Source organism: Anser cygnoides, chromosome 6 (assembly GCF_040182565.1).
Source record: "Anser cygnoides isolate HZ-2024a breed goose chromosome 6, Taihu_goose_T2T_genome, whole genome shotgun sequence".
In the NCBI taxonomy this organism is placed as follows: Eukaryota; Metazoa; Chordata; class Aves; order Anseriformes; family Anatidae; genus Anser; species Anser cygnoides.
The window spans coordinates 18920821-18936826 of NC_089878.1; the positions used below are offsets into that span (position 1 = coordinate 18920821).

At 39.1% G+C, this 16006-nt stretch overlaps 2 long non-coding RNA genes across 2 annotated transcripts in view; both read right to left on the reverse strand.

Moving 5' to 3' along the window:
* LOC136791043 (uncharacterized) overlaps nt 1-3980 on the reverse strand; it is a 39624-nt gene extending 35644 nt beyond the window's left edge. The window contains exon 1 of the long non-coding RNA XR_010832146.1: nt 3312-3980. This is a non-coding gene — a long non-coding RNA (uncharacterized lncRNA). The remainder of the gene's footprint in view (nt 1-3311) is intronic.
* LOC136791042 (uncharacterized) overlaps nt 1-16006 on the reverse strand; it is a 90179-nt gene that overhangs the window by 43407 nt on the left and 30766 nt on the right. The window lies entirely within an intron of this gene.

Genomic DNA, 16006 nt, shown 5'->3' on the forward strand with positions numbered 1-16006 from the left:
GAAGCCAAGAGAGTGCTATGTTCATTCCATCACAGAAACTGGAAAGAAGATGTAATAAAGAAGGAGGAGCAATTTGAGAGATGCATAGAAGGTATGGGATGAGAGTTATGGGAGTTTCAGCTGTATGAAAGGAGGAAAGCACTCCTATTAAAAAAAAAAAAAAAGAATTTGTGGAAAGTAGACCTGGTCTGAATGTGAAAGCTAGGCGGATTGAGGCAAAGAGAATTTCTTCAATGACATAAAGAAGCTAGTAATCATGTGGGGTATTTCACCACGATGAAAACTGAGAAATGCTGGGAAGAGATTAATATACTCTTCCTTCTTCCTCTGTTTTAAAGCTATGCTTGGCTTTAGCTGGTGGGCGTATATCCATTAGGTTTCAGTGATGCTAATAAAGACTTTTAGTATGAACAAGTAAGTCCTGTGTTACAGAAAACATAATTTAGTTGTGGTACAGAGACAACCTGCAGAAGACTGGAGGAATGAATCTGTGAGTCTTTCAAAAGGATCAGTTAAAGAAATAAGGCAATTGAGATGAGATAATGTCAATGAAACAGAGGGTGGGATGGGGGTGACATTTATTTGAGCATATGCACCGGAGAGTGTTTGAAAATAATACACAGAAGGAATGAAACGAAATAAATGACAATGAGATATGTCTAGGACACAATCATTTGAAACACTAATGACAACATCTTTATTGGAATGTGGGGAGGAAAGCCAGATTGGAAAGGATCTTAGGTGGAAGTGGTGTCAAAAAAACCTACATAATGGTGTTGACAGCACAGAATAAGCTTAGAGATGAAAGGAGAAGTCAATTGTGTTTGGGGGGGGGGGGGGGGGGTTGGGTGCTTTTTTTTTATTTCGGTGGTTGTTTTCTTTCTGCTTTGTTTTGGGGAGGGTTGCTGGGTTGCTTGGTTTTTTGTTTCCTTTTTTAGGAGACAGATTTCTCTGTATTTCCCTTATAGAAAAGAGTATTTAAAAAATAAAAAAATAAAAGAATGCAGAAGGGGCCTGCAGGAAAAGTTCGGGAGAAGGAATCAGAGGAGGTCAGGGGCTGACTGGAGGAAAACAGATGAGAAACTTATGCATCTACTGTAGAGACTAAATGGAAGTGACCTAGGGGACAATGGTGGAAGGCAAAGAGGTAAACAGCTGAGGGGAAGATCAAGTCATCCTCTGTCTAGTCTCTTTTGAGATACTGATACAGTCTTGTGCAGTGAAAGAGTGGTAGATAAAGGCAACGAAGATCTGAGTTGAAGTCACAAGGGGCTGCAGTCAAGAAACTTACTTGTGTTTGGAGAGGTATTCTGCTGGGACAAGACCAAAAGAGGGGAGAATAGGTTTCTGGTGGGGAAAGCCATTCTGGTCACAGGCTTTTGCCAGAGACATTCTTGAGCACAAGAGCAGGGGTGGAGGAAGCAGATGTTTGAGGGACTTGGCAAAGTGGACAAAAATGTTGAGGCACAGAAGAGTTGAGGGGGGAAGGAGGGGTCAGCATGCAGTGAGAATCAACAGTGTTTGGAGGAGGGGGGCTTGAGAGCAGATGCAGAATTGTCTGCTCTTTGCTGATCCGAGGCAGGCCTTGCTCTTGAGAAATGTCAATTAGTAAAAGAAGCAGCAACATGCATCCAAATACAACAAGGCAACTTAGCATTTGTCTGGAAAAACAATCAGAAGGGTAATTTTATAACTGTCAGTGCAAACCATTTCACCAGCAGCGAAGAGGCATGTTAGGGTGTTTGGGGAGGGATGGAATCCAGAAAACGCTGTCTGGTTCTTGTGCTTCCCAGCAGACTTTCATTGCCAGGGTTGCAAACAGCAGAGAGAAGAAAAGGAAGCCCTGGAAAATCCAGGCAGTGCAATAAGGTAGAACTGGATGGAGACTTAAAATAGATAAAAATAGAATAAATGTATGAGAACATCCAATTTTCCATGGGGAAAATAATCAGTTATTCTTTCACCCAGTGAACCATGCCACTGAGCAAGGGTGCCCTAGATGTGGGGAAAGCTAAATAACCAGGGTCGCAGATGACTTGTTTGCAGTCAAAATTAGAGAAAAATGTCCTCCAGTGACATCATAGGACTGTTTTTCACTGTTTTTCCTGTTTCACAACATGATGATATTCCTCAGCAGCATGTTTCCCATCAAACATGGATTCCCGTTTTATGAACTCTCCCTCATTTTAGTAAAAGAAACATGATTTGGCAAGAATTTTTAGCACAAAAGTTAGCTCTGGCAAGCACATCTGTAAACATTCAGCTCTGCTCCACACAAGGGAGTTCCATCTGCAAATGTTACATCTAGGAGTCAGATGCAGAGATGGGGCAGGATATTCTCAGCACCTATTTATAGAAGAATGTATAAAATACTATAAACTTTGCCACATGTGACCAAAGCCATATGACCCAAATACTAAATTATTCACGTGCACACGTACAAACAGCAGAAGCAAAGCAAACAGCTTAAAAAAAAGCGTAATTGAACATAAAGGCACCATCAGGAAACATGTTGAGTCCCTTGTCATTTCACATTTCATGCAACACAGACAGGACGCCTTATCCCTTAGGTTGCTAGACATTAATCAAACATACTGCCACACTTGAAAGGATAATGCTATCTAAGGAGAGAAGCCTTTTGTATATTCACTTTGTATTCTTTAAGACCTGCAGACCAAAGTAATGAATGGCATCTTAGACCATTTTTCACATGAGGAGCCAGTATGTCATACAAAATTTCTTATTCCATACCACACTGTCCTTCCATGTTATGCTGCTTGTTTTTCAGTACCAGGATATCCTTTATTACGCTTTTTTTTTTTTTAAAGATTATTTCTGGGCAAAAGAATGGCTTTGTTGAACTACCCTGCTCTTTGCATTTCTTTTTACGTAAGCAGTCCTAATAGCTATGTAAGCATTGTAAATCCCCTTTACTTTACTTCTCTCTTTGCCCCATTCTTTCCCCAGAAATATAACAATTCCTGTGGTGTCATAGTGGAGCTAGGAAAAAGGCTTTCTCTTGCTGCTTGAGAACATTTCCAAAGGATTCAACTAGAAGTCAAATTGAATAGAAGAGGGTCTTTTCTACTGACCTGTTCCGGTGGCTGGGATTTGTAAAGATCATTCATTGGCCAAACACAATATATTTCATTACAATTCTAACTCTAAAATGATGAAGCTTAGGCTCTGATGAGGTGTGTCTTTGCAAATTCCTTTTCCTTCCTCACCACCTCCTCCCATGTCCATTCTCCTCCTCCAGCCCCCACCCTCTTTCTCTTTTAAGACAGCCTGTTTCAAGGCTGGAAACTTACCACTGCCTGAGTGACAGCATCTTTGCTGTAAAGCTGTTGGGTAAGCCATGATGTGGTCCGTGATCTCAGATCCACGTATCCACACTGAGATCAGTCCTGTAATGCCACTGCAAAGCTTTATAGAACAGTTGCTGGAGGATGCGGGCCATAGCCTTGTCCAGCCTTGGGATTGCCATCCACAGAGAAAAATTGTGGTAGTTACTCTACCTTTGGCTTGGTGAGTTAAGCTTGTCCAGTCAGCTTGCATGCTAGGCAAGTTAGGATGACAGCGTAGGTTCAGACTTTAAACAGAGACTAGGGTGCCTCTGGGTCCTCCCTACTTACATGTTTTTTGCATGGTATAGCTTCTTCAGTGGGGAACTCCCCCAAAACAGATATATGGCCTGACACTTAGAAGAGTGGCAGACAAGCCTTTGGAGTCAACTGAAACATTTGTGGGAGTCTGGAAGCACTTTAGAGGCTGATAGATAAGAAGTTAGAAACATCTGAAGTTTTGAGGAGGAAAACAAGATTTACGGTGACTATGAAGAGCAGGAAATCGAAACTGTTAAGAAATCAGCTTCAGGTCATCATAAAGTTCTGATCCCTAGTTTCACATTAAGGAACAGAATGCTACTAGAAAATCCTGCCTGTGGTAATAAATAAAATTAATAATTAGCTACTATATACTGCTTTTCATCTATAGATCTCTGTGATAAGAAGAACATAGTGAAAGTCTAATTTATTGCAGCTAAATAGTTGACTGTTAAACATTTCTTTTTGTGAGACTGTAAATTCTACCTGTTGACATAAGCTCAATCTTAGCTGCTTTCTGGACTGGATTGCTTTATCGTTTAGAATTAACTCCTTGCAGACATTTGCAAGAGTTATTGTTTCTTGCAAGTGTATTATGAAAAGGAGAAGTCCCAAAGGAGAGAGAGAGGAATAAATTGGCAAAAGGCTTCGGCACTAATTGTAACCATGGCTACATTTATTGTTATACAAATCAATTAGGACCATATTTTGTGACTCTTAATTGAGGAAAACTGCCATTATTTTTACTGCAAAACTTGGTCCTAGAATATGCAATCTTTTAATCACATCATTTCTCTACCACTATAGGAAACATTTTCTTTAGTACACACTAAAAATGTAAGACGCTGTTGCAAGGTGTACCTACTGTACATCTTTTTAATACAAGTAATAAAATTCTGAAGTGCCTGTTGAAATAAAATGCCAGGGAGAATTTTTGTATTACTTAAAGGCTTTGGAATTTGCCCTCTATTTAACCACAGATGTTGGCTTTAATTCTGAAAAATGATAAGTAATTTGGAGATGCTTTGTTTTTTGTTGTCCCAACTGCAGACCTTTCACATGAGCTCAGGGTTCATTTCCAAATTTGCTTTTCATTGAATGAAGTTCTTCACAGTTGTCCAAAAATAGTTGGCCCAGTTATTGGCCAGTGTTCCAACATATATTTATATAGGTTATGTGTTTTTATATTTAATGTATGTGTCAAAAAAAAAAGACAAAAACTAAAAGACAAGAAAAAGTGTGAATTTGTGTCTCACAGTTGTTTATTATACTGCAAGCATAAAGAATACATATAAGATTAGGACACTGTCTTTATTATATTTTGGGAGAATCCAAAGGCTATCCTTTGTAATAGGTTTGTTATTTGTGTGAACAATTAATAGGGATATATGTCCCTACGTGTGGCTGGAAGCTACACTTGGAAGCTAGCCAGAACCCACATGCTTAGACATATCTGATGGCTTAGCGTGATCAGAGAAAATAGACTGGTGACTCTTACCTGCTGAATCTTCTATTCAGAAAAATGTGGAAAAAAGGAGGTAGAGGGAAGCATGGGTTCAAATGTTCGATTTATCTAAGTCATTGGTATTTTTGCCAGACTTCTTTTTAAAGTCTGATGAAAGTCATATGAAGATGTGTATGATCTTTCTGAATTGCATATGACATGGATGCTGGCTGGTGACAATTCTTTTGCGTATCGTAGCCTTGAACCAAAGCCAAACAGATGCTTTTGGGAAGTTCAGCTGCACACATAAACTTTGAAGCCCTGAGTCATCATTAGTGTAATAAAGGTGTGTTAATGTACTTTGTCCAAGGAGAACTTCTTAAAAAATCCAATCACAGAATTTCCCCGGCCACTCAGTGAGGTCATCCTGGCAACTCAAGTGGCTGGCCTGGTAAGGACACTGCTAAACACACTTTCCTTGCTGAGGAAGAATGAGCTAGGAGGGGTGGGAGTGGCAGGGAACTCATGGGGAAGCAGAATGTCTGTTGTTAGAACAAAAGAAGGACTGCAGTGAGTGGTGCTGCTTTGGTGATCTTTTTTTGGGAGGGGAGTGAGCGAGAACTTCTAAAAATAGTAAAATGTGATCGTCCAGTACTGGCTTTTGCTGCCATCACCCACTGGAGTTCTGCTTTCAAGATTTATTATATCACTCTTAAATCTCTTGGAGTCATTACAATCTTGCCTTTCATCTAGTCTGTATATAAATAATTGATCATCATAAGGATTGAAAACTGTGGAAATGAAGACAGCTTAACACAGATATTCTTTATGACATCAATTACAGGGGGAATCATTTGATGAGAACAGAGAATATTTCAAATGGTACAATAATGCTAGCTTCTAAAATTACTTTGTATTTTAAATGAAATGTGTACACTGATTGGTTCTGTTGCCAGTTTATGGAGAAAAGTATATTATGGTTCAATGAAAAAGATGGTTAATTATCTGCACACAGGGCTCGCTTCACCCCTCCCCTGCTTCTCTTTTACACTAATATAGCTCTGTTGAAGTAGCTGTGTACAAGTGGAGTAATGCAGTGGTGAATCAGGCCTATATTTTGTAAGTAATTTATTGCAAGCATTTGCAGTACTGAGAGAGGAAACGTTCAGGCGTGTTCATTGTTGAGATTTAAACTCCCTGAGCGTGCATTCAGCTGGCAGCAGTCGCATGTGCTGGGCCAGGGGTGTCATAGGGTTAAATGCTGAGCGTAGCAGCTACAACAGTAGCTGAGCACGTTTATTGTATTAAAACCTGGTAACATGCTAAAATACTGTAAACAACATCATTAAACGTGTTGAAAGGAAGTTGAAGTTCAAGTGATTTTTTTGGATACTTTATGTAGTGTTGACTGGTGAATTTATATATTTGGTTAACTGGAGAGGACACTTCCTCTCCCTTTTGTTAGCTGTCATGTTCAGATTTTGTGTTGTTCCGCTCTTCATCCATGCACAGGTTATGGGTTGGTATAGGACCAATATTCAAGCTACTAAGGGAAACTAATGGGAAATGTAGAAGTATTCATGGCATGCTAGAAAGTGTTCACTGTTGCCTGGAGCACCTGTCTTCTGCAGTGCCTTTAGCTGCTAGGAGCATGCAGAACATGTGCAGAGCAATAATGCCATCTTATGTGGTGTGTCAGTAGAAAGAATGGCATGTCAAAAATGTGTCTTCATCTGTGTGAATGACCGATAGTGACTCTATTGTAATGGGTACTGAAAAAAAATAATCTCAAGTTAAGTGTAATGTGTTAAGAGTTTGGTTTTATATGAGCTATTTCTAGAACTAGACAACATCAAACAAAAATACCTTGTGTAATTGTTTTATGGTGGACAGGAAATGATAGGAATTGGGTGTGAAAGCAGAGCTAAATGATGACTTTGAGTTCCTGTGCATTTGCAGTCACTGAAGAGCATTCCAATTAGCATGAGTGAGAAAGGCAAATGCTTTTTTCCTTGGGCTTGGTGTGGTTAAATGTTGCAACTGCAAAGTTTGGGGAAGTAGGACAAGAGAGATTGAAAACTATAAATTTATGACAAATGAAAAATGGTGATAGCTAATCATTAACATTTATCTTGCTGGGGTTGTAAATAAAAAAAAATACCAAAGCGTGTGCTTTGAAGTCGAATGGTTTTCAAACTGAAATATTTCAGTTTCAATTTTCTGCAGACACTGTGGGAATAATTCCTGTACAGATTATGGTAGCTGCTCTTTGTCCTTTGACCAAAATTATTGTAATAGGTCCTAATAGTTCTTTTTTTTATTGTTATTTTTCTTATTGGGGCAGTCCTTAGAAGCCCGCATTACTCATGCCATCTATGTAGTAGTATAGGTAGGCAAAAAACAGTTGGTTTGCAGGTAGAACTGTGGAGTGGTACGCAAACAGCTCTTCAGTTCCTTTGGATGTGTTAGTCTGTGGTGTGTAAGGAGTTTGGAGGAGACACTCGATTTTGGTGTGAAACATTTTAGCTTGGCTTAGTATTTTATGGTATTAGTTAGAAAAAGTACTCATCTTCTCTCTTTTCTCTAGAGTGCTGCTACAAGAAGCAAAGTTTTTTCAAACCCCTGATTCCAGACAGGGTTCTGAGAGGCCTTGAAAGACCATAGCCTCTCCCAATTTAAAGTGATACATATGAAGCAAGAAAAGGATATATTAACATCACCAACAGACAGGAACAATGACCCACCACTAAATGTGAGGAGGTTCAGCATAGCAGGCTCCAGTGCTTATTATCTGTTTAGTTACTCCATAAAATGTTGTTTATTACAAGTTGGTTTTTAGAACTCTTCGCTACCTATTCCTTCTTTTGTATCTTGATGGTGATCATATCTAGCAACATCCTGTAGAACCTATGTGTTGCATATTGATCCTGTCAATTATGCTTGCATGAAATCTTGCATCCTAATGAGTATCATTAGATTTTTTTGCAGAAGCTTTTGTGACATTATTACAGATAGCATATTATTGTGCTTGAAAAGAAAAAAAGTGCTAACAGCAATAACATCCAAACCTGCATACAGTCAGCTTTAACGAGTGACCTTATAGACATGCATACATGCATGCACAAACAAATACACATGCGCACACACACAGAGAGCGCTAAATTGGAAAGAGCACTGGGCATCCAGGGGATCAAAAGGACAGGAGATAATGGAGCTTTGTACAGCAAAGAGAAGTTCAGAGACAGACTGGGCAGCAGAAAGTGTTGCTTGAACTGACTGGGAAGAAAACTGTGTTCCTACCATACAGTAGCATCCATTCTGAATATCACTTAAGTGCACATTTACCAGGCCAGGTTTGCACAAATAACAATCTGCATACATTTCCATATTTTGTTACCAATCAATTGCATTTAGGTGTTTCTTAATTGTAACTTTACATAAAGAAAGATAAATGCATGTGAATAATGATAGGACTTAATTTCCAAGAGCTTGTGATTGCTTTGAGAAGTTAATGGGAATCACCAAGTGTAATACAATATCTTGTTGATTTAGACAGTAGTTTATTTTCTGTGTTCCTTCATTTGAGAGACACTCAGGTATGAAGAACAGATGTGCAGATGTTAGTCTGTTGTGTAGTGTGCCCAGAGGGAGAAATGTAGGTCAGGGATGATTTTTAAAACATTTCTGTTTAAGGTGTGGGATGTAGTACCTTTAGGGTTTATCTTTCTGAAACTTCTAGATGACATTTCTAAATTGCTACTGAGAAAACAAGCCCTTCCATCTCAATAATATCAAAAGGAAGCTGTGCCTAAGAAGTAACTGTAAGATCTATTCCCACTGCTGACTGATGTAGTTTTTATTTGCTATTTTGGAAAATGCTCAAAGTTGTTTTTCCTTTTCAAATCATAGCGGTGTCCTCTGGGAAAACAAGTACAATGCTTTTGAAGTTGTGTCCTTGCAGTTGCTGACTCCTACAGCTAAAGGGGTAAAGTTAAAGGTGACGAAGCTATAGTATTTTCGGTTGATTATGAGTAGTGGTGCACATTCATATTCTAAGGACATTTACAAGAAATTTGAAGGGAGAGAACTAGGTTTGTCTATGCAAATTCAAAGACAAGTTACATCTGACAACACTAAGTACTGAACTTCTTCAGCTATTCACTTAAGCAGCTAAATTTAATTATAATAATGCAGCCTTTTAAAGTGCTTTAGCAATTTCTAACCCTGGATCTGCATGAGCTTTATAAGGCCTAGCACTGTTTTCGCCATTACTGTGGTGTGCGTGAACCCAAGTCACAGACTGGGACACTTCCATGTTAGATTCTGTGGAGATAGGACAAAAACAGAAATTACAGTAAATTTGTCGCATGTTAAAATAATTATTATCTGACACTCCCAAGGTAAGATTCATGTCATCAGCTTGAGCTGCCTGCAGTTTATTGTCCTGGAACATGTTCAGAAATGGAAGGATAAACTGGGGGCACCCCAGTAGTACTTTGATCTCTCCATTACTGCTAAAGGGAGGATGGACAGACAGCTCAGACGGGACTCCTGTAACTTTCAGACAGTTGAAATTAAGTGAACCTCACCCTACCTTGGTAAAATGAGACTAAATTCCTATTACTACTTCATGCTCACCTTTTACCTTTTTTATTTTTTTTTTCCCTGAGTTTTTTTCTAAGTTTCCAGCTTGTTTCAGAAGGAAGAGGAGATTGCTTTCTGTTCCCTACTTGATACTTTAATGATTACTTGGCTGGCTTGCTGCTCAGCTTCCAGCTGCCTGGAACCTGTGGGTTTTTAGACAGGGAGATACCTTCTAGGAAGGAACTGCACTACTCAATATTTCCCTCATCAGCAACTCCCCAACTTCTCAGCAATAGTATGATTGTTTTATTTCCTGTTTATTATCTAGAGTGTTGCCATGTAGTTGATCAGTAATATAAAATGTGAAATTTGTATATGCGTGTGAATATATATACACACACGTTTAGCTTTTTTTTTCTTGTTTGAAGTGTGTGATGTATATGTTATATATGTCAGACAGAAAGACAGCAAAAATGCATAGGTGTAATCTGCTGCTACTTTAAGTGGTATAAGGTATGGTTTCTGGCCCCTAGAGACCACCCTGGACAGCAGGATGCCTCTACTTCATGTCCTGTGTGCATCTGTTGGGTACCTCGAAGCATCTAAAAGGGCACTAGGCCTGGTTTAAGCAAGCAAGAGGCTTCCATGTGGTGTGACTGTATTGGCAATGGAGGTTCTTTGCTACAGCCTCTGCCCCATCTGTAGAAGTTTGAGGTGGGGAGTGTGGCTGTAGCACATTTCATGGGGATGCTTTAGACTAAAACTATTAATGTTTATAAGGCATTTGGAAAGCCTGTACGAGTATAGATTTCAGCATTGTTGTAATATTAAGATCTTCTGAAATTCTGAAGCTTCTGAACACTGTAGTTCTGTCAACAACATCTGCATTTAGAAAGATATAGCCCATCATTACATTTTTGTGTGAGGTTAATTCAACAAAATATTTTAAAATTTGACTCAACTCCTAGACTTATTGGGCTAGTTAGAGACTACTCTAACAGCCCAGATTGTCTAGATACCCGCATAAAAATGTAACTCATACTCCTGTAAAGAGTGAAGCTGAAGTACCTCCATGGCAGACCTTTTGGAATTGCTCCACTTGCTTCAGTTCTTGTCCCATTAAAATCATTGGAAAAAAATGTTCTTGACTTCAAGGGGAGCGAGGTTAAACTAGTGCAGAATGTTTTGAAAATTCCAAGCTAGTAATTTAATCTTCGGATTTAACCATAATGGCCCTTGCAAGCTTTTTTCCAAAGCTGCACTCAAAATAAATGATGTGTTAGTCTCTAATAAATGGTCCTTAGTAAGAGTATGTATTATACATCCTTTGAAAAGTCATTTATTTCTTATGGTGGGTTTCTGATTCAGCTGTCTCCCCAGCTTGCCATTTCAACTATTTCTCCCTTTTAGGAGTTTGTATAAACCCTGCAACTTGCCGTGTTTATGTACAGCAATGCGTGCATCTGGGCGTAAAAACATGAAGAGGATAACCTCAGACTTATTAGCATGGTTGTCTTCAGATTGAAAAAATACTTTCTGCTGTTTCATTTCGTAGAATCAGCTTCCTGATTTCTTGCTTATTAAATCATGTAGTGTTTATAAAATAAAAGACTCCCAGGCTGTCAGTCAGAACTCTAAAGCCTTTCGCAGACGATAAATTCACATTCCACTAGTTATAAATAGAAAACACTATTGCAGTGACTGTAAAACACTCTCTCTGATGATTGTATGTTCTACTGCGCCAACAAATCAGAAAAAGAGATGGTTGGGATGCTGTTGTCAACATCTTTTTGCTCAGAATTTCCATTGAGCCAATAAATGAGCTTGTGCGGATGATTTGTAGTATCTGTTATCACCTTTCATCAAACTGTGAGGAGAAAGGAAATACGGGATATTCCAGATGGGAGTCTGGTACATGTGTACTGGAGAATCTGTTTGTATTTCCTCTGATTGTTAGTGAAGGACAGTGGGGGAGCTATTGCTTGGTTTACTATGTTTTTTTGTACTAATGAACATATCCAAGTGACTCTTGTTAATACACTCTAATTTACAGTTCTTCTGGGAGAGGGTATTCATCTTTTCAGTAGCCTTAATCCTGTTGTATGTTTTGCACCACTGTAGTTTAGAACTTACAGAAATTACTCTGCAGAAGAGTAAATTTTCTCCTTTTAGCTGTTGTTAGCCAGCTTTTCCTGTGTTTTTATTTATTACTCTTAGAGTAGGTCTCACTAGGATACTTGCTTCTGCAATGTCCTGATTAATCAATACTAATATAGTTTGCTGAACGTGTTTTCCGCTTGAGTTTCTGGCCCCTTTATTAAAAACAGAAGTATTTGATATAAAGAAATATATCTACAAAGCACTAGGGTTTATTTTTGTTCTATAAATGCTGCTATGGAGTGGTATATATCAGTTTGGGGTTTGGATATTCACTCATGAATCATTTGGATTTCTCTCATACATCAGCCACAGAAGACCATCCATACTCGCATTCTAGGAGCAGTGGCTTGTCTCCTGGTAATAGTGAGATGGACACAGCCCATTTTGTGGCGGGCATTTAGCTAAAGGACACAAAAAGCAACGTAAAGCAAGTCAAGATGCAGAAGCTTGACAGAAGTTACCAAAATGCTGACTGGATGAGACACGGATCTGTCTAGCCTGTTTCTGTTTCCAGCAGAGACAGTAGGAGACTATCTAAGGAGAACCTGCAAACTTGGCCTGTTCTGTGGTCTGTTCTCCTCATGCTCTCTCAGCATGGGCTGTTAGAGGCCATATGCTTGTGCAGTCTTCTTAGTGGTCATGGACTTGTTTTCCATGAATTTTCCACTTGAACCTGTTGACATTGTCTGCCTCAGCAGTGTCCTGTGGCAGTAAGTTCCAGAGCTTTGCTCCTTGCTGTGGGAAGTACTCTAATTTCATTTGAATCAGTCTCCCGGTAGTTTCGTGGTGTCTGCTACCACTTTTTATAGTGTTTCGGGATTTTATTCTGTTAGATCAGCTATCCGCTTCCTTTCTTATATTGTAAGCTGTGATCATACAGCTTTTCTGGCCTTTCCCTCTCAACACTGAAGAGTCGTAGATTATGTAGTGTTTATAATAGGTGCTTCATCCCCATGATGATTTTAGTTGACCTTCTCTGAATCTCTGAAGTTTGTAACTTCATTACAAAATTTAAAGTCATACTGTTGTGCTACAAGTGTGTCAAGCAAGAGAATCTTCCCAATGTCCTCAGCAGTAAAGGTGGAAACAAATAGTTCACTGAGCACCTGGGCTGTGACATTATTATCCATGAGTGTCCTTTTTTATATCTTTGTCATCAACTGATCACAAGATAACTTCCTGCGTTTGATGTGTTCAAAGAATATTTTATTATCAATTTGGGCACTCTTCAAGTACTTTTTTAGGCCTGTTTATTCCCTGTTTACATTTGAGCTGCTTTATTTTATGTGCCTTTCTGTTCTGATTTCTGCAAGCTTACCAGTTTTTTAAATGCTGATATTCTGCCATTGAAAGCTGCCATTGCTTTCTTATTGAGCTGTCCATGCCGAGGAGGTTTTAGACTGCTTTGTTTTCTCTTTGGTCTGTGCCACACATATTACCTAGGCTTCTAATACAGTGTATTTAACTGTATTTAACATCGGGCCTTCTGTAGACCTCATGGTTTTTGAACTAACCCTTTCAGAATTTTTGGAGGGGGGTTGTTGTTTGGGCCTTATTTCTTTGTTGTTTTTTATGTTTTGTTTTTGTAGAGGATATTATCGTGGAAAGCCTACCCTGCTCCATTGCAGCAGTCTGAATTTAACTTCCACAACCCTTTTACATCATGGTACCAAAATGGACTGTGACTACAATCTTTTCCCCTGTCCCTTAGGTATTTTGTGAAAAATTCTGTCTTTGCACCTGACAGAAATTGGCATATGGACTTCCTGGACATCAAAAAAACAGATATCTGTGTCTGAAAAATGTAATCTCCCACTTCCACCTAAGCCTTCCTGCCCTTGAAAATTCCCTTTTGTTTCAGAAGCATCCTGTGCTAAAGACGCAGTGACAAAGGCTTACACTGCGGACTTCGGAAGACAACACTGAATCCTTGTATCAGTTTCATGACTAAAATTGAGGTTAATTTTACAATCATTTATTTCACTGGTGTCCCATTTAAGCTTCTCAATTCAGATAATGCTGCAATACCACCAGGTAATAATAGTAGCTTATGTTTGCACTTACAAGACAGGCTAATGCCCAGATTGCCAGGCAGTAGCCCTGGGCAGAGCCCACCAGTTAACCCAGACTCCTGGCTGATAACATTGCAAAGGAATCCCTCTGACTCGGGGAGAAGATGGTGAATTAAGTTACTTGCTAGCCAACCTGTCCTGCCTGATACAAGCAGCAGAAATAGTGGGCTTGAAGGAAGGACATATTCAAGGAATCTCTGCAGGAAAGCAGGGATTCACCACTGCCTAAGGATACTGAGGAGGAAAGAGTGTTTAAAAAAAGACATTTCAAAGAATGAGAAAAAAGGGAGATTGTCCTTGTTTTTAGTATGGAGGGGAGCATTTTTTGTAAAAGTTTGGCTAGTCTGCTCCAGGCAGGTGAAGAAAACAAAATTCATGAGGGATAAAGTGAAACATTCTTCTTGAACAGGAAAAGGTGGGGGAGAGGGAGAGAGAGAGGGAGACGTTCACCTGGAATGAAAATAAGTGTGTATTTCTGTTGCTTACATTGAATTTTTTATTATTATTTACATTGAAAACTTTACTTCATCAGCATGCTGAAAACAGAAAACATGAAACCCCTGAAGAGATTTGAAAGCAATGAAAATGTTTCAGATTTTCATTAAAGAAGGTAGTCTCTAAAGACAAGAGAGCTTTCAGAACCTAAACACCTTCAGTGCTTCAGTAAACCAAACCAAGTTTTGCCTGGCAGCTGGAAGATATCCCCTGTGGGTCCTTTGTGTTCCTGTCTACGGAGTTGACTGAGTAAATATGCAGCAACAAGGAACATTCTTATACCCCGTATCTGGCATTTGCTGGCTGATATTTTTAACTTAAGGCAGATACAGTTCGATAATGTTGCTTGCACAGCTCAGCAGTATTCATCAAATACGGAAATGACTTTTATAAATTCACCTTGCTGCATCTTCGGCTTGTAACAGCTGTCAGGTTGCATTTTAAATTTGAAGAACTCAAGTGTGGGCTTCGGGGAGGGTGTTAAATCACCACTGGGGCTCTGAATAAAAAGTGTTAGTCTGTTCCTGGAGACAAAATTAAAATACATTAAAAGTATTAAAATACCGTAAAAGTAAAGTCAGCCTGAAGAGCGTATGAAGTCTGTAGCAGATAAGGTGACAGGAGGTCAGAATTCAGAAAAATATCTGTTTTGAAAAAGGAAATGTTTTCTCTGCCTAAACTGGTATGGATTTCATGGGTACCAGATCTATGACAAGCAATGCAGGGAGTTTTACGGACTAAGGGCAAGCAGACTGGTGGACAGCTTGGTGGGTGACAGGGCAGAGAAATGGTCTCCAGGTTCTAGGGACAGACTGGACAGGGCCTTCCCTTTCTTCACTCTGTGGACTGTTTGGTCATGGCTTGAGCATGAGGCCCTGCCCAGATCTTTCTGTGACAAAAGTGGGTCTCTAAATTGGCTCCTTTCTCTAACCAAACTCAGTACGGATCACTATTGAAGCACTGAAGACCACCTTCAAGATCTTCCTCTTGACATGTCCTCATTTTGGTCCCAGCTATTTTTAGTTGATATGCTAGTGATGTTATTAGATCCACAAACATAGTGATTACTTTTTTTTTTAAGTAAAAATTCAAACTAGCCAGTGATGTATGCATATTTTAATATTTTTTATATAGCTGGAATTGTGATTGCCACAGGGATATTATGTGATCATGTTTGGATGGAATAAATAGACAATGATGCCAGAAACTTGAAGAGAAAGCTGACTGTAATACCACAAGCTGTAGAGGATTTAGGTTTTGAGCAGCTATGTAGTAACTCAGTACATGTTTCCTGTGTGGGTTGATGTTTGGGCTAAAACCTTTCACTTTTTGTGAATATTTTCACAGATTTACAGTGATTACTCAACTGTTTACAAGGAACAAAATGTGACCCCCATTAATCATAACTAATCAAATTCAGCATGTTCAGTCATAAAATTTTCAGCCATTCTTTTCACTTCTTTCATCTTTATTCATATTTTCCAAGTTACTCATGAGTCGTAAATTAATATTTACAGTTACCACATGCCGGTATCTGAAAGCATTTTTTCTTTTAGTAGATATTTAGTTTAACCTGTACATAGCCAGGAGAGCTCTAAACAAGAATTGCTTTCTTTCTGTGAAACTAATGTTCAGGCAAATTGCAG